Here is an 18,561-nt window from a genome sequence, read left to right as displayed (position 1 = left end):
GTCCTCAGTGGAACTGTTTGGGAAGGCTTAGGAGGTAGGACTTGTTGAAGGAGGCTTGTCACTGGGGGCAGGATGTGAGGTTTCAAAGGACTCTTGGCATATTCTCTCTCTCTCTCTCTCTCTCTCTCTCTCTCTCTCTCTCTCTCTCTCTCTCCCTCCTGCTTGTGGTCTGAGCTCTCAGCTCTTCTTGACACCATACCTTCACTTTGCCATCATGGACTTTAGCTTTCTGGAACTATAAACTCAGTTAAATCCTTTCTATATTTAGTTTGCCTTAGCCTTGGTGTTTTTCCACCACCATAAAAAAAAATTTAACAAGCCCCCAAATTAACTAATACAAATATACTTCTGAAAAACAAATGGTTTTATGCTATCAACACATAAAACTGTTTCAATTTTTAAATTTTATCTTTTCCTTTTTGAATTCCTGCTTTCATTAATTAATACAGCTATGTGTGTGTGTGCACTGCATGTGCATGAGAGAGAGAAAGAGGGATGTATTTTGGAATATGTACTCAAAATTAACTTTACTATTGAGACAATAGGAAAAAGTCTTGGAGATCCCTTTTCTAGAATACATTTTTTTTCAAACTTTAATATACATGTGAAATACCTGAAGATCTAAAACAGAAGTCTGGTTGAGAAGCTGAGGGTAGATTTGATCCTATATCTCTAATGAGCTCTCCCATGATGGTATTGAAACTGGTCCAAGGGCTACACTTGGAACTGAAAAGGTCACAGTACAATTACTCGAAGACATCAGATACTGGACATTGAGTAACAGCCACACTCATGTATCCCTCCTGGGGCTTAGAAGACATGACTCCTTATCAGTCAGCTGGCCAGGTCTCTTAGCACTTTCATAATGTATGCTCCCATGAAGCAAAGTATCCCCCTTTCCATACTCATAAAGACAGGTGGTAGTTAGCCTCACTGCTTACCCAACAGTGTAGACTTCCTTAGAATGGAAGAAATACCATATAATACTAGTGTGCCTTATGTTTACACATGGTTTATGATTTACCAATTATATTCACACAAGTTGACACGTATCAGCTCACAGTGATCCTTGGAAATAGAACAGGTGTACAGTAAACCCATTTACAATCACAGAAAGAACAGCAGAAGCAAGTGGAGTCCCTTCAGAGTCGGAATGATCGGGAAGAAACGAGCTGAGGAGTCTGATAGCTGAGAACTGCTTATAGAGTTTTAATCAGATGAGTATTATTAGATTTGAACATGCTGTAGACATTTAATAGCTCAATTTCTGAAGCTTAATAAGATCACCAAGAGCGAAGATACTTTCATTTAATTCTGTGGGAAGTAGACACCGCTACAGAAAAACAAATCTTGATGCAGGGACTGATGCCACCATGATTCAACATGGCTGCATTTGAGGTTGACACAGACAGGGCTGACAAAAGGAAGTATGTTTGGGAAATCTTGTAAAGGAAAGAAATGAAAATGATTGAAAGCAGAAACTAAGATGAAAGCAGAAAGGATGGAACATACTTACAAGCCCTCTTCCCCTCTTATTAAAAAAAAAAAAAGAAAAGAAAAAGAAAACAATTGGAGCCTAGTTTACAGTTTCAGAGGCTTAGTCCAGTATCATCATAGTATGGAGCTTGGTGCTGGGGCAGTGGCTAAGAGTAATATCCTGATCATTAGAGTGGAGGAGGGGGAGGGGAAGGGGGAAAGGGAGAGGGAGAGGGAGAGGGAGAGGGAGAGGGAGAGGGAGAGGGAGAGGGAGAGGGAGAGGGAGAGGGAGAGGGAGAGGGAGAGGGAGAGGGAGAGGGAGAGGGAGAGGGAGAGGGAGAGGGAGAGGGAGAGGGAGAGGGAGAGGGAGAGGGAGAGGGAGAGGGAGAGGGAGAGGGAGAAAATTCAAAGCCTGCCCCCAAATGATATACTTCTTCCAACAGGTCCACACTTCTTAACCCTTCTAATCCTATCAACTTTCAATTAGTTCGACTCCCTGGTGATGAAGTATTCAAATATATGAGCCTGTGTGGGGCAGGTATTCTCATTCAGACCATCATCATAAGCATATCAGGAAGATTTGTAAAAAAAAAAAAAATTGATAGAATTACAGGCCACTAAAATGTAGTGGTTTCATGGTTACACTAATGTATACTGCATTCAGGACATACAAATACACATCTCAAAGTGACAGAGTGGTGTCCAAAGCAGTTGTGGGAACATAGATATTTATGATATGTAATTATAGCAATCAATGGAAAAATCCACATTTTAAAAATAAAGAGTTGGGCTGGAGAGATGGCTCAGAAGTTAGAAGTACTGACTGCTCTTCCAGAAGTCTGAGTTCAATTCCCAGCAACCACATGGTGGTTCACAACCATCTGTAATAGGATCCAATGCCCTCTTGTGGTGTGTCTGAAGACAGCTACAGTGTACTCATATGAATTAAAAATTAATTACTTAATTAATTAATTTTAAAATAGAGAGTAAGTGGGTCATTGACCATAAATTCAAAAGAAAATTAAACTTTCTATTATATTATAATATAATATATATTTATATTATATATTTATGTTTATTTTATATATTTATATTTTTATATACTTATATTTATATATACTTATTTATATATTATATATTATACACACTATATATATTTATTATATATTATTTTAAATATATAATTATATTTAAAATAAATAGAATATACTTAAAAATACATTTAAATTTTTATTTTGGAAAAAAATACAAACATTTTTATAAGTTCTATATAAAGAAGCAAGACAAAGAACCCAGAGGCCTGGAATGCAAGACCATGGAAATGAAATATTTTGTTCAGTCAGTCTGTAATCAAGATCAATCAAGAGAAATGTTTGACATATGTTTAGTCAAAGTCTTAATATACTTAACAGGAAACACCAAACAATTGATTTTTAAAAAGACAAGCACCTTGAAAGAAAACCAAACGTAAGATTTAACAGCCATAGCGAGAAGGCTGTCATAAGAGGCTCCACAATCTCATGAAAACTAAGCACAGGAGACTTAGAACAATAGGCTTGTCTTGCTTGTCAGATTAAATTTGGCAAGATTACATCAGTATGGTCCTGTGCTTGCTAAAATTCAAGAAAAGAACCTTGATAGAAATAGATAAATCAACAGTTGGGGATGAAATTTGAAAGTTTATATGACAATTTGAAATGTCCTGACTCCTTTGTTTTTAAGGGTATGTCGTCTGGAAGGTGAACCGTGCTCCATTGGGTGGCTTCACACCCATGACAATATGACATCATAAACTAGATTTGGTGGATTATTGAAGAAAAAAAAAAGAAAAAGACATGACATTGGGAGTCAGAGGGTGGATCTAGGAAGAGCTGGAAGTGGAGAATGGTACCAAAATACATTGTGCACAAGCATAAAATTAAAGAATTAACAAATACATTATGTTTTTAACTGTCTTAATTCTATGGCCCAGTAATTTCACATTTAAAACATTTAGAGATGTCAGGACTGATCATCTGGCATTGGATGTGTCAGCGTGCTATCCTCTGGAGAAGACTGTTTCTCACACTCTTAGCATTCTTGAGTTGCCTGTAGCTGGCTGTGTAGGGCTGAGGCCTTGCGGGGTCCCCCATCCAACCCTGTATATGTTAGCATGTCTATTGTTACTCTTGTTCAGCTCACGTTTATGCAGCCACGTTGGTGAGACTTCATGGGTGTAGCTTCGGACATCACTAGAAGACAAAATCTCTCAGCAAGATTCCTATGTACTGAGGCTGTGTGGGCTTTCTGCTATTGCCGTAGTTCTTGTCAAGAAAAACTCTCCTTGCCAGGGATAGAGACCATTACAGTAAACCACAACCAATCAAATGCAGAGTTGGGGGTCCACGCCAAAGGAACACATCTACAAAGCAACTCCTATACCTAAGACTTCAAGGAACATTGCAGAAGAGGAGGCAGATAGATTGTAAGATTATTGTTTTCCTATATTTTTGAGCCCAAAAGGACAAGCCATGAAAATAAATGTATATTTTAGTGAAAAAATATATGCAAGTAATTTGATATGCAAAGGCAGGTTGATATCAATGGGAGGCCTTCCTTCTCTAAGGAAAAAGGGAGAGGAGGATGGGGGATAGGGAGGAAGGGGAAACTGTGGTCAGGATGTACAGTAAATTAAAAAATTAATCTTCAAACACTAATGAAATTGGGGAGGATCTCTAGGAAGTCCCAGAGACATGGGATGGGAGAGGTTCCCAGGAGTCCATGCAAGTAACCAAGATGCCTAACAGTGAAAACATGGAACCTGAAGAGGCCACCTCCAGTAGTACCCAGGCAGAAAATCCAATGGAAAGATAAGAGCACCAACCCACCCACAAAACTATCTAAAACTTGTCCTGTCTAAAGAAATGCAGGGACAAAGATGGAGCAGAGACTGAAGGAGTGGTCAACCAATAACTGTCCCAATTTGAGACCCATCCCATGATTAAGAACCAATCCCTGACACTATAATGACACCATTATACTTATAGACAGGAGCCTAGCATAACTGTCCTCTGAGAGTCTCTACCAAGCAGTTAGGTGACTGAAACAGATGCAGATACACACAGCCAAACGTTGGTCAGAGGTTGGAAACTCTTATGAAAGAGTTGGGAGAAGGATTGAAGGCCCTGCATGAGATAGGAAGTCCACAAGAAAACCAAGTCGACTAATCTGGACCCCTGGGAGCCATCAAGAAAAGGGGAGACATAAGCTGGACAAAGGCAACCGCTACACATGTAGTGGATACATAGTTCGAACTTCATTTGGGTGCCTAATATAAGGTGGGGACTGTCCCTAAAGCTGTACCCTGATTGCGGAATGGGTTTCCTAACATGGTTCCCTTGTCTGGCCTCAGTGTGAGAGGATGTGCCAAATCCTGCAGAGACTTGGTGTGCCAGGGTGGGGGGTTACCCAGGGTGAGGACCACCCTCTCAGAGGAGAAGGAAAAGTGGAGGGGACAATAAATAAATATTTTTAAAAACTAATGAAAAACTATATGCAAGTGGAAATAGATGAGTAACTGTGTACACTTGTAAAGGGACAGGTATGTGTTTATGTCTCAGTGATGGGTTCCCCAGGAGATGGGACTAGGAAGAAAGAAAGAAGATGTGTGATTTGGACGGATTTTTGCTTAATTTTACAAATATAGATGTGATTTTGTTTCCTTAACAGTATCAGGATCTTGTATGGTTTTCTTTTTACTGTTGTGATATTTCTAGCATTTCCTATATATTAAAGAAAAGAAAGCCATCTCTGATTGGGAGGAGTGAAGGGCTAAAGACAAAAGTGTCCCCTGTGTAAGGAAGAAGAGAAAGGAGGGGAGCTGTACCAGAGACACCGGAATAGCAGGGAGACATGGGGACGTGGAGAAATTCAGTGTTCTAAATGAGAGCTCCCAGAGAAGGTCTGCAGGAAACAGAGAGCTGGGGAAAGGCCAAGGTATCCCTTGGAGAGCAGCTCACGGGAAGCCATGGCAGAAAAGGAAGAACCAAATAGTGACGTAAATGGTACAGTTGATGGTTTTTTTTTTTTTTTGTTTTGTTTTTTTTTTTTTTTTTGTAGGAATAGGAAAATCACCCTGAACCTCTTGGATTTAGAAGTTTATTACTGGGCATGCAAGCACTGTTATTTGGCTCCTCCTTGGGTGTTGCTGGTCTGTGGCCAACGCTAGAAATCACCAAGTCAAAGAAAAGTAAGTCAAGAAGGCTGTGAATGCAGGGTGCTTTCCTAAGTTTGACAAAGTAGATTGTAAATCGTCCAAAGTGTCAGTTGGGCCAGCAAAGATGTAAGAAAGCTGTGGATGAGAACTCATGGCTGGGAAACAGGAAGGCAAAACAAAACAAAGCAAGGAAACACAACCCATAATTCTGTAAGGTTTTTATCAGCGTGGCTGGCATTTTATACACTTCATCGGCATTATTTCTCTATGGAGCCTGGTTTACACTAAGTGAAACTCACGCAAGTCAAGTGAATAGGGATACCCAAAACCATTGCCAGTGTGTTACCTTAAACTGTGGAGTGAGGTCTTGGAGATAGTGAGCAGATACGGAGTCCAAGACACAAGCTAGATGAATCAGCTAGACAGAAGGGAGGAATCCACACACTGAGGCAGATGCAGATCTAAGCAAAAGGAGAATGCAAGGATGTGGGTGAATGGTGCCAGTGTGTGCAGAAGGAGAGGGTCACAATACAGCTGTGGAGCAAAGGAAAGCTGGGCTCACAGACGATTTCCCTCAGCATCTTAGTGACACTTGGGAGAACACAAGGAAATTCAGGACTGTGAATGCCGGTGGCTTGGGGACAAGGTATATGCTGTACAGAAGAGCAGAAAGCCATGACCCTGACCCTTCTCTCCAAATAGCATATGGATTAGTCATTGAACCTGTGCTGTAACCAACTTCTGCCATGGAGCAGAAGCGCAGACTTGTAGGAGCCGCAAGGAAAGCTAGCAGTTTTGCATTGCCAAAGGTGATTCTCTTTTCATTATCAGTTAGAATAGTCCGGGAAAATTACACTTAACTGAGTAACCCCTAGCCTTTCAAAGGTCACACAGAAATATAATCACCAACCTCTGATGCTTCAAGATGGCATTGACACTTTAATAATATGATGATTTACCTATTCAAGCATCCTGTTAAGTTTTGTGTTAGATAATTTTCCCCCAAATTCAGGCCAATATACAAGTTCTGAACGTATTTGATAGGCAAGACGAGGCTAGACTATGATGTTCAACAGGTGTCTTTATTCAATTTATTTTTCCTAAAATACCTTAAGGTTAACGATGACTTGACCACTAAGCCTGACCATGTTCTGCCACTGGAGAGGATACTCATTTGTTTTGAAAATGAACGGGCATTATAGTATACACTCTTGAAGACAATTGTGAGCAGTTGTGTACACCCCAGTCATCGGAAGCCTTCACGGTCTGTGCACTGCAGAGACACACCCCACATACTCTGGAAACCAGGTGTAGATAATGGTTTAACTTGTGCAGGACATGATATTGAGTCGCTAACATTAAGCCCATGCAGGTGCCTCTTCTAATGCAAGAGGATTACCCAAATGTCATGGGATTTTCAGTGGCTTCCTGAAGTGTGGCAGAAGGCCACTGATGGATGCGATTTGCCAGTTATTGCAAAGTGTCAATCAAATCAAAGGAAGAAAAGGCAATGTTCCAATGACTAGAAAAAAAAGTACTCAATAGCTTGTTCAAAATAACCACAGTGGTCCTCTGACTTACAATAGCAACGGGACACAACATTAATCATTGGCTTCAAACGTTGCCCACTTACCTGTTCATGGATAACCATTTGACCCAAGTCGCTGTTAGTATTTGTTTTTTTAATATTTTGTTTTCAAGAGAACATAGGGAGGGGTGCAAGAGGAAAAGCGGCATTTTGTTAATATCAAAAACATAGGTAAAATAGCATTCAGATGGTGTAGCTTATTTAAGGAGATACATTCTGCATTTGTGGAAAAGAGCAGGGTCGTGGGTTATTGAGGATACTGGTGTTTCTCTACTATTTTGATGTGGCTGGGCATAAAACAGAGCCCTGGAAGTTGTGCTGTGTTTAAAAAAGAGAGAGAGAGAGAGAGAAACCATCTTTAAGGGTCCCTGTTTAGTCTGTCTTGACCACTTTCCTCTGACTCCTCCTCCTTCTCAGGGAAGGTGCGATTCATAGCCCTAGAGCCCCTTCAAGTATTGTCAGGCAGCTGCTCAATGTTGCTTGCTGGGAAATAAGGAAAGAAATTTGACACCGAGCCTCATCTTGGCTACTGTGAGAAATACCATCTTTGAGGTCACCAGACTTAAAGGGCATTTTTATTATTGTTTTGTCTGTTTACTGGTACAGTCTTGATGGAAGAAGGTTCCCTGATCATACAAAACGGTTCCGGGGAAAATCAAAAATTTTCTCGTCCACCTCTTCTCTGCATTCTGATTCCCCCAACTATCTCTGTCACCTTATAAAACTGGCAGACTCTGGACCTTTTGCACGCTGGAGAAAATCACTGTTTTGCCTCCAGCAAGGAACATGCATGTTGCAACACTGACTCCTCCTCTAGTGAAGAAAGAGCGAACAAGTGCACCGAGTTGAGCTTCTTCTCAGAGACACGCGGCTGGCGACTGCAGAGCAGAGGCTAAAATCCCCAGACGCCGGGTCTTCTGGGCTGGGCTTTCCCCCGCCTTCCTGCTCTGTCTCACTCGCTCCTCTCCTGCGTTCTGGATTTTACACTGGGCTCAGGAAACAGCTTTACCTGTCAGTGATAAAGCTCGCGTCCTTTGCAGGAAGTGCTCAACCCCTGGTATGGCAGACTTTTCTCTACAGCAGCAGAAGTGAGTACCCAGGGCAGACCAGGCTACGCGCAACCGGGGTTGGTACGGGCGGGCGCTCTCCAGGGCCGCGGGTTCGAGGCCAGGAGTGGGAGAGGAACAGTTGGTTGCAGGCTTGGGGAGATGCCAGCTAGCTGCCAGAGCCCGCGGGCGCGAGGAAATCCCATCCCGTGCTGTGAGCGTGCCTGAAGCCAAACCTTGATGTCCCTCTCCAGAAAAGCTAAATATTATGCCAAGGTGCTTGGCCACCCACCCCAGCTTTTACAACCGCTCTCGGGGTATTTTAAAATATACTCTGCGAGCGCGCCCTTGCGAACGAGTTTCGGCGGCGTGATTGTGGGGTTGCAGGTGGTTGATGTTGAAATGAAAAGCTGGGGAGATAGCGGGGAGGCGGACCCGGACTCAGGCAGGAGACTTTGTAGCAGCTAACTTGGGCAGTCTCCTGCCGGCTGCACAGCTGGATGCCAGGTGAGGGGACAGAGTCACCTGAGCTTCCACCCCCACACCCTGAGGCAGCTGAGTGGTGGCTGGGCAGCGCGCTAGGAATTCAAGCCCTAGGGCTAGAAGCAAGGACATTCTGCTGGAGCCAAGAGCAAGGGATCCAGGAGCGGAGAAGAAGGTTAGACTCCCAGAACCCTGACTCTGACTGCTGAGGCAGGGGAAGACAAGGGCTGCAGTTGTATAGAAATATATCTTGTTAGTGACCTCTACCTGTGTGGTAGGGAAGCAACCCATGCTTCCTTAATAACAACAAGCAACTTGGGGTTTTCTGTGATTGAAATTGAAAATGTTTGCAACCTGTTATTAATCTCGGGGGTGGGGGTGGGGAGGGAGCGTCCTTTGATCTTCATTCATGGAATTGGCTGGAAAAGATTTCCCACCCGGAGCGTCTTGACCAATCCTCACTCTGCCTCCGGTGGCATTGCAATGGTGGGTATTCACCTTCTGGCCGAAGTTTCCTGTGGGTACATTTAGGGAAACTGATTGATCTTGTTGCAAGTGCTTAATGGAACAGAGGTGCTGAGTAGAGCAGGAATATTTTGGTTTTTTTGGTTTCGGGGGCTTTATTTCAAAGTAGGAGTCCTTTTTGAAAACTGATTGTGAGTCATTTCCCCAGGGTAGAAATTAAACTTAAGGAACAGATGAAGGATTTTATATGGACACCCCTTGTTGGCCATGCCTGACAACCCCTTGTCTTTGAGGATGCTGCGTCAGGACACATCCCACCAAGCTTTTGCTGGTGACTGTGCTGGGTGTGAGAATAACTGGTACTGTTGGGAGGGTCTGAAGCAACTGCGCTGCAGGGAGAGATGGCACTCCTTCCTAATGGGGCCCACACAGTGTATGTATATTCTCTATGGTCTCATCAATCTCTGCGCTTCCACGGGACCTCTCCTCTCAACTCTTAATGGCGGACGCTAGACCAGTGGTTCTCAACCTTCCCAATGCTGGGACTCTTTAATACAGTTCCCCATGTTGTGGTGACCCGATCCCTCCCCCCCCCAGCCATAAAATCATTTTCATTGATACTTCATAACTGTAATTGTGCTGTCGTTATGAATCTTAACACAGATATCTGTTTTCCGATGGTCTTAGGTGACCCCTGTGAAAGGGTTGTTTGACCCCCCCCCCAAAGAGGTCGAAACCTACAGGGTGATAACCACTACCCTGGAGGTTTCTGTCCACAAACAGCTCTGGAAAGTAGCCTATGGAGAGGAGAGGGGGTCAGTGTCCACATAAACCAATGCCCTTGAGGGCAGCTGGCTGGGTATCAGAGAGCAGGGCCAAGGCTTGGTTAGAGACAAAGCTTGATTTGCTCCCCAAGCACAGTGTGACTAGATACTTCAGGCATATTTACTTTGTATAGAGCATTAGGTCTAGAGCAGAGAGGATCAGAAAGGTTGCAGGACCACTGGTCTAGAGGAGTCTCATAGCTTCTAGTAACCGGAGTCTTCTGCCAACAGCGCAGGAGATGCATCTCAGAAAGCAGGAGGCACTGGAGCCCGTGAGGCTGTGCTTCAAATTGTAGCTACAATTCAGCAAGTCACTGGAGTTCTCTGAGCCTCCCTTTTCCCGGCTGCAAGATGGGGGAATAATTCTGCTTTTGTGTGTGGTTGCTGACTAAATACATCACGCCTGACCCATGTTCAGTGATCAACTGTTCTCATTAGTGTTAATGTGACATTGCAAGTGCCCACTGGTCTTCTGGTTTTTAGAACAGCTATCTTATGAGGCTTATACTGCCAGGAGACTGAGTGATACCAGCTCATTAGTCTCTAAGATGAGAGATAGGGGTTCAGAATGCAGGGTCAAGTTTACTCTTTCAACTTTGCTGTGGCAAGCAGAACTCTGTGTATTGGCAACAAATAAACCACTTCTCAGATTGGCATGGATTCCGAGACCTTCTTTCTAGTCCTTTTTGGCCTATGAATTTTTTCATAAAAAAAAATAGCCATCTTTGTTTATAGCTATAAGCAGTTGAGTATGAAACCAGAGAAGTCCCCCAGACCTGTCTCTAAATGCACTACAAATTGTCTCTGTCAAGATAAATGGCTCTATTGCTATGTTTCATTGATAGGTACAAGTTAAGATTTCAATTCATCTTAGAGTCTCCTCCACCTCTCTGGCTTCTCAGGTTCAAGTAGAAGACACTATCACACCGTAAAAAGAAGGAAATTGCATATGTGCAAAGTAGAAAAGATTGATGGTCTTCGTGTTCTTTAGAGTGTTTGCATGCAAAGATGGTAATATCGATACCTGCCACTGAACCTTTACAGAATAGTGTATTAAATACTTCCATACAGAGTCTCGAATGATTCTCACAGAAACACTGAAGGTATGAGTTATCATGTAAAGTTTTACTGCCGAGGAAAATGAGAACTACAAGTATTTACTTAATTTACTCAGCCCGCACAGTTTGGTAGGATCCCTGGTCTGTCTGACTTTGCCATCCATTTAATTCCCCATTATCGACTGACGCCAACCTTCCCAATAGCAGAACATTGCAGCATGCCAACTGGACTTGGATTATTCTCAAGGGCAGGGACAACCACATGTGGTGGATGGTTTGAAGTGACGTGAACAGATACTATTCTTGTGGTACATATTAATGGCTAGCAACAACAAACCACTTGTGGATAGTAATTTTCCTGACTCTTCCCGAGCTCAGCTGGTAAATTTCAGGTAGATGATATTCAGTATTGGCAGATGAGACTGAGGCTGGCTGACTGTCACTTCCTGGGAAGTTTGTTCAGGTTCAAAGAACTCTGGGACTTTTATTTTCTACTAGTTTTTGTGTTGAGACACCAGTTACATTTGCTTCTGGTGTTAAGGATCTATTCACTCATTCATTCATACATTCATTCATTCATTCATTCATTCATTCTATTGTACTGTACTGTGTGTGTGGTGGTATAAGGAAAGAAAAACCAGAAATCTAGCTTTGGTGGAGCTTCTTTGTAAAGAACAAAGGTAGTTAACAGGTAGGTGAAGAAACACATAGAGATGATTCAGCATCTGGTGAGACAGCCACATGGGTAGAGACAATTGTCATGAAAACCTAGAGACCTAAATTCAATCAATACAACCCATCAAATGTAAAAGGAAAGAACGAAGTCTACAAAGTTGTCTTCTGGCCTCCACATAAATATTGTGGCACACATGCCCATAAGCATACATAGTGCATGTACATAAATAATGATGATAACAAATAAATCTGTCTTAAAGATAATTCCAGATATTGATAAAGTCTATGAAGAAAATACAGAGGTTATAGACTCCCATGGGGTTCGTGAGTGCTTGAAATGAAGCTAATCCCTAGAAAAAGGTGCTTGCTTTGTAAAACACTCTAAATTCCAAGCATGTAGCATCCCATACACAAAAAAGCGAATTTGTTCCTAATCTTAGTTTGTGTATTAAAATTGTAAGTTTTATATCAACTGGTTTAGGTGAAAAAAATAATCAAATTCACCTACTAGCTTTTAATTTGTTTTAATGTGGCTTAATAGCAATTTTAAATCACATTACCTCGTGATTTACATTCCATTTGCTTGACACAGCACTGCTTAAGACTGATATTTGACCAAGATATAATAGGAATATCCTCCTCCCCCTTTCTCCTGGACATATCTTTATCTGTCTAGGTTTGCTTAACATTCTTCTTATGTCTGCCCCCAAATTCAGTTACTTGATGAATTAAGAGTTAAAAAAAAATACCCTCTGTCCCATTCCTAATGCTCAGGGTATGCAGGTGATGTAGTTAAGGCCAATCCCCTCATGTTGATATTGGATTTGATGAAATTAACTCTGTGGTTTATCACTAGGGTACAGTCCCTTATATAGGGAAATCTCAAAAAACTCTTCCACAAAAATCCAATGACCAAAAGAACATTTAAAAAAATAATTAAAAAAAAAAAAACTGGATTTACAGCTTTATCTTTAAATTGCTTCCTAAGATAAAGTGTTTGTATCTTATAGCACTTTGGAAAGCCAAGGAGATGATAACCAGGATTTCACACACATGTGCAAAGTTCCTTGGGTCATCTCTTGTGACAATAAGTGTATTTCTCTTACTGACCTCTTGATTAAAACAGCAGGAACAAGATGCAGCCTGGATCTCTAGAAGGCCAGCTCCAGGAGCATCACAGAAGACCGCCTTTAGTTTCTTTGTTCACTGGCTAAAATGGCACTTGGGTATGTCACCGAAAGAAAGAATTTGTTCCTGTAGCTCCATTTACTGTAAAGAAAAGGACAGTCGGATGTTAGAATGGGAGGAGGCCTCTGGCTTGGGAGGTCAAGCATCCAGAGTCTAAGATTGTCTTGTATTTTGGTTAGTGTATTATGCTCACTTTCTTTCTTCCAATAATACCAGAATGAGTTTAGACTTGACATAATAATGGCACAGAAGATGATAATGGAGGAATATGCTATAAAAATCATCCTGGTTATATCACTGATGGACTGAGCTCTGCTAGACTCTGTAGCTACTTATCAGCAAGAAAATATTTTCAATATGTAGATAGAGCAGAACAAAATACAAAATGCTCTTTGGGGCATACAAATAACATTATTTGTTTACAAACGTTCTTTTCCACTGGAATTCTAAATCTGGGGGAAACGGTTTTTTAAAAAAATGGCTGACTTGATTTGAACTTCAGTGGAAACTTCAGTAAACTTTAGTGAATCAACATCCACATATGTACATATATATGATATATGATATATTGCTAATACACATATAAACACAAATGCACATATATATGGAATATATTCTCTAGAATGGAAAATGTAACATGAGCCTAACTGGACAGTAGCAGTGCAGGAGAACATTCCCTAGTTATTAATGGATGATGGCATAAACAATTAGACTTTAGAAATTCTAGAGGATAGGATACATTTAAATTTCAAAGTTCATTCCTGATGAATGTTGGGTGTTGAGGATGAGATTAGACATCCCAGAAGGAAACACATGGAAATGTGGGGCAGAGGAAGCAGGCATGGGATGTTTGCTGATGTGATAAAAGCAACAGGCCTAATTCAGTCATGCATACGGCAGAATGTGATCTTAGAATTGCCTGGAAAGCCTAGAAAACTGCTAATGCCTCAGTGCTGTCTTTACAGTCTTTGTGTTTTCAATCCAGGATTGGAATCTAGCTGTCAGCTATCAGTATTGCTTTGTTTTTAATTCCCCGAAGTGTTCTAATGTGAAGTCAGAATTTCAATACCATTTCTGTACAAAATAAAGGAACTTCTTCTAAAGGCATACAGTGGACAAATAAGGAATACAATCTTTGCTTCATACAAATACCCATGTATTCCTACATAGACTTCCAAATCGTTACCAGCTATGATCCTGTCTCCTTGGATAACACATCTAAAGCCTCATTTTGATTGACACTTTCTGTACCTTGTGTGCTTTGTTTGAGTGTGTGCCCCAGAGTCCATCCCAGTGAAGTGTGGGCAATTGGTAGCTCCTACTTCTTTTTAACCACCAGGATTTGCACAATCACTCAGAAGGGCTTTATTGCCATGCCCGCTAATATCCAAGGTGGCTATTCTATAATAATCTATAGCTCTTTTCACTTCTCCAATTTTACAAATTGGGAAATGAATGTTAATGACTTACCCTGGGCCATGGGGTTGGCTGGGACAGAGGTGACAGATTAGAGTCCTAGCTTCTGAATTCTCCATATTGTATTAGGTTCCCAAGGTGAATTTGCCTAGCCCCCTGTTGGTGACAGAAGTCTTTGTTTCTAACAGTGTTGTTTCTTACATGAACAAAATTGTGTTACACATCTGTAGGTAAAGATTACAAACCTCCTTAAGCTAGTAGCACGGGGATATTATGGTTATTAGCTGCCAGAAGGCAGCCTTTCTTTCTATAATGTCTATCCATCTTGGGTTTTATATCTAGGTGTAAATATGTATAAAGCCAAGATGCTCAGGTTGTTACCCAAGTGATACTTGGTCATACCTACTTATAATTCAAAACTCTTGCTGTGGGAAGTGAAGACTCTGGCTGTATTCTTACTGACTCCAGTGCCTGACAAACTTGCTGATGTCTCTTGTTCCTTCAAAGGATATTACCTCTTTCTTATACAAGGAAGAGAGGAAAAGAGAGAAATGAAAGAGAGATGAGAGAGAAAGGAGGAAGAGGAAGAGAGAGAGAGAAAGAGAGAGAGAAATAAAGAGCCCATATTTCCACAGCTGTACGTTTAATTTTATTTATTCTTGCATCTGTAGATTGATTTATTTCACTTTGTGTTTATGAGTATTTTGTCTGAATGTGTGTACATATACCACATGCCTGCCTGGTGCTCAAACGAGGTTGGAAGGAGGCTTGGGATTCCCTGGAACTAGAGTTATGGGAGTTGGGTGTATGAGCTACCACATGGGTGATAGGACCTGAATCTGTCCTCTGCAAGAACAGCAAAGGATCTTATTCTGAGCCCTTTACTCAGCTTCAATTTTTATTTTACTTTAGTTTAAAAATTACCATGCAATGTATTATATATGATTATGGCATTTTTCAAACAAACTATGAATAATCTCCTCCCCCCACACATTTTCCCACTTCTTCTCTTTCACCTTCTACTCTTTGGAACCTTACCCCCCAATTTTTGATCTACACTCATTTCCTGTGTATCCCATTGCTTCCTCCAGGCCCCCCCCAGTACCTCTTTGTTTCCTCTCTTGGTCTTCTTTCTAATCTCTTAGGCTTTGTACATATTTACACCTAGATATAAAGCCTAAGATGGATAGACATTATAGAAAGAAAGATGAATGAATACATTATGATGTAGGACTAACATATAAATGAGAATGTGTGGGCTATTTTTTTTTCTTTTTGAGTTTGGTTCATCTTGTTTCATATACTCTTTTCTAGAGCCAACCAGTTTCTCACCAATTTCATGATTTCACTTTCCTTTTCAACTGAGTAAAACACCGAAGTGTATGTGCACAACATTCTCTTTATACATCTACTAATGGGCATCTAGGCTGGCTCAACCTCCTTGCTCTTGTGAATATAACATTAACAAATATGGATATGCAATTCTTTCCATGAAGAATGTGGAGACCCTTGTGTATATGCCCAGGGGTAGTATAGCTGGGTCACATGGTAGTTATATTTGGTTTTTTTTTTTTTGTTTTTTTTTTTTTTTTGAGAAATCTTCAAATCGATTTGTACACCTACCAGAGATAAAGTTCTTTTTCCCCCATGGTATTTGTTAATAAGTTTCTTGATGACGGACATTCTGACATAAGGTAGATGATGAGATGTTATCTAAAAGTAGTTTTGCTTGTTTGAGACAGGTTCTGACTATGTAGCCCTGGCTGGCCTTGAACTCACAGAGACCTGCTTACCCCTGCCTCCTGAATACTGAGATTAAAGACATGTACCACCATTACCAACACAAATTAGTTTTAGCCTGCATTTCCCTAATGGTTAATGATATCAAATACTTTTAAAAAAATACATATTAGCCATTTGTGTTTCTTCTTTTGAGAATGGTCTGTTCCTGTTCTTAGCCGATTTGCTGACTGGCAGGTCATGGGAGTCACTATTTTATGTGTGTATAGTGATTAATTTTGCAGTACATTTAAATTATGGATATTAGTCTCTTGGCTAAGTTTCTCATTCTGCAGGCTGTTTGTTTGCTCTCCAAGCTGCACTTTTTGAAAAAAGCATACCTTCTACAAGTTAGCCCTTTGCCAATGGTGAGACTAGCATTTCTCCAAAAGTATGTTAGAAAAAGGCCAGCCTGTCACAAGAAAAATGGCCGACTCTTTAAGGCAAAAAGATAGGTCACTTCAGCCTCAAATGCTTTGCTTTTTCTCCATCTCAAAATCCATTACTAACATAAGAACAATCGCCAAAAGCTTTAGCCATTGCAAAAAGCAAGCTCTAAACCAGTGGTTCTCAACACTGATTGCACAGGAAGATCACCTTGGGAGCCTTAAAAGTTACCCATAGGCCCATTGAGTCAGATTCTGGGAATGGGGCCTGAGAGTCTGTATTTATTTATAGTTCTCCACGTGAGGATGACATGCATTCCTAAGAATTTCTTCTCAGCAATAACCCAAATCTTAATTGCTTGTATCTGTGTCTTTTATTGCTTGTTTTAAGTCACATGACTGAAAAATCCAAACCACTTTCCTGTAGCGATTTCATTATTCTACATTTAAACTTGCATGATTTTTTCCTTTTCAGGGTGTGATTTTCAGCATAATATTAAGTTTTCTTCATCTCTAAGCAGACTCCAAGCCCAAAGTCACCCCAAATGACCTTATGATGAAAGGTTCTTATATATAATTTGAAAGCCAGGTTGCCAGAAGGTTAATAATTATGAGATGAAAATATAAAGGTTGAGCTTGTCTGCCACCCATGTACTGAATTTCTCAATTGCTGTGTTGATCTTTAGTTGACCAAGACTTGCTTTCATGTCATGGTCATTATCAGGTCAATTAGTTCCATTCTTAGCATACTCACACCCTTATTAAAAGTATAATGACAGTGATAGTTTCCAAAGACTGTCATAGACAGATTTTACCAAGTTAATTTGGCCAAGAACTAACTAGGTTGTGTAATGGCGTTTCAGACCTGGGAGGGGAAAAAAATCACCTGGTTATCAGAGACTTCCCACAGCAGAGTAGGCAAAAAGAATAATGAAAATGTATTTGGCAATAATCAATTTCAAATCACCCTGTATATCCAAGACTTTGGGATTTGGAGAATAATCCTAAGACCAATTATCCACACTCTAGCTGAATCTGAGACTCCAGCCCTTCTCAAGAAGTTGTGTTAATGTAAATAGGTAACCATGGCTTTAGATAACACTTGACAGGAGAGCAAGAAGATGAGAATGATGAGCTGTTCTCATTCCTCTGGGGTTCTGAGCTTGCAAGATCAGTAGTAAACACAGACACTGCTAAAGAGGTTTCAAGGAGACAGATGGATAGTGCTCTGTTGCTTACAAAGCAGTGAGAACATCTGACAGTTTTTTCTCACTCACTTTCCATTTGTACAGGTTCTACAGGGGCCCCTGATTAGAACTAGAGATGGAGTAATGACATTTTGGGGGAATTTATACTCCAGTGATAAAACAACATAGATCCAGGAGGTAATGCTAAGAAGTAAAAGAAGATGAAGTACAGGAACTACAGGCTTATGAGTTTCACTTGAAACAAGCCTTCGTGAGTTGCCTTCTTTGGGGATATGTGTTCTAATTATCAGACCAAGGCCAAGAAGAAAACCATATGAAAATCTGAGAGAAAGATGGCTCCAGGAAGAGGGAATATGACGAGTATGGCGTGCATGAGCAAAAGAAAAGAGGCTAACAAGAATGGACTCAAGGGGGCTGAGACAGGCATGGAAAGAGTAGCAGTGTCTGAAGTCATAGGACAGACTTAGGATTTTTAATTGCTCTGAAGAAATCACTGGGAGGTTTACAGGCAGGTGAGAAATGGAATTTAAAATAGAGTTTGTACATCACTGTGGTGATGGACTGTGAACCAAATGTTAAGGGATCGTGGGTTGTTGATGTACAAGCAACCAAGAGAAGAGGTTGGGCAAATTGGCAGTGGTGGAGAAGTGGGGTGTAAGATTGAGTGTACTGTTTGAAAAGTCGGGAGCAGCATAACTTCAAAATGGCCAGGCTGTGCTAACAAACCTAATCCTGTCTCGTATAACTGTTCCCACCCTATCTCTACTAGGACCA

The 18,561-nt window shown here is 41.0% G+C and overlaps 1 protein-coding gene across 4 annotated transcripts in view; it reads left to right on the top strand.

Annotated features, from left to right (window-relative positions):
• Positions 1 to 7,895: 7,895 nt before the first annotated feature.
• Prlr (prolactin receptor) overlaps positions 7,896 to 18,561 on the top strand; it is a 175,652-nt gene continuing 164,986 nt past the window's right edge. The window contains exon 1 of one of the 4 annotated variants that reach the window (XM_034523539.2): positions 7,896 to 8,347. The gene's annotated coding sequence lies outside the window, so the exon portion shown is untranslated. Of the gene's footprint in view, positions 8,348 to 8,825; positions 8,964 to 18,561 lie in introns of those variants that run through there. The other 3 variants (XM_076916435.1, XM_076916436.1, XM_076916434.1) reach the window with 3 other exon arrangements.

Source organism: Arvicanthis niloticus, chromosome 19, assembly GCF_011762505.2.
Source record: "Arvicanthis niloticus isolate mArvNil1 chromosome 19, mArvNil1.pat.X, whole genome shotgun sequence".
NCBI classification, from domain to species: Eukaryota; Metazoa; Chordata; class Mammalia; order Rodentia; family Muridae; genus Arvicanthis; species Arvicanthis niloticus.
Note: the sequence above shows the minus strand (reverse complement) of the source record. Positions and strands in the feature narration are given on the sequence as shown.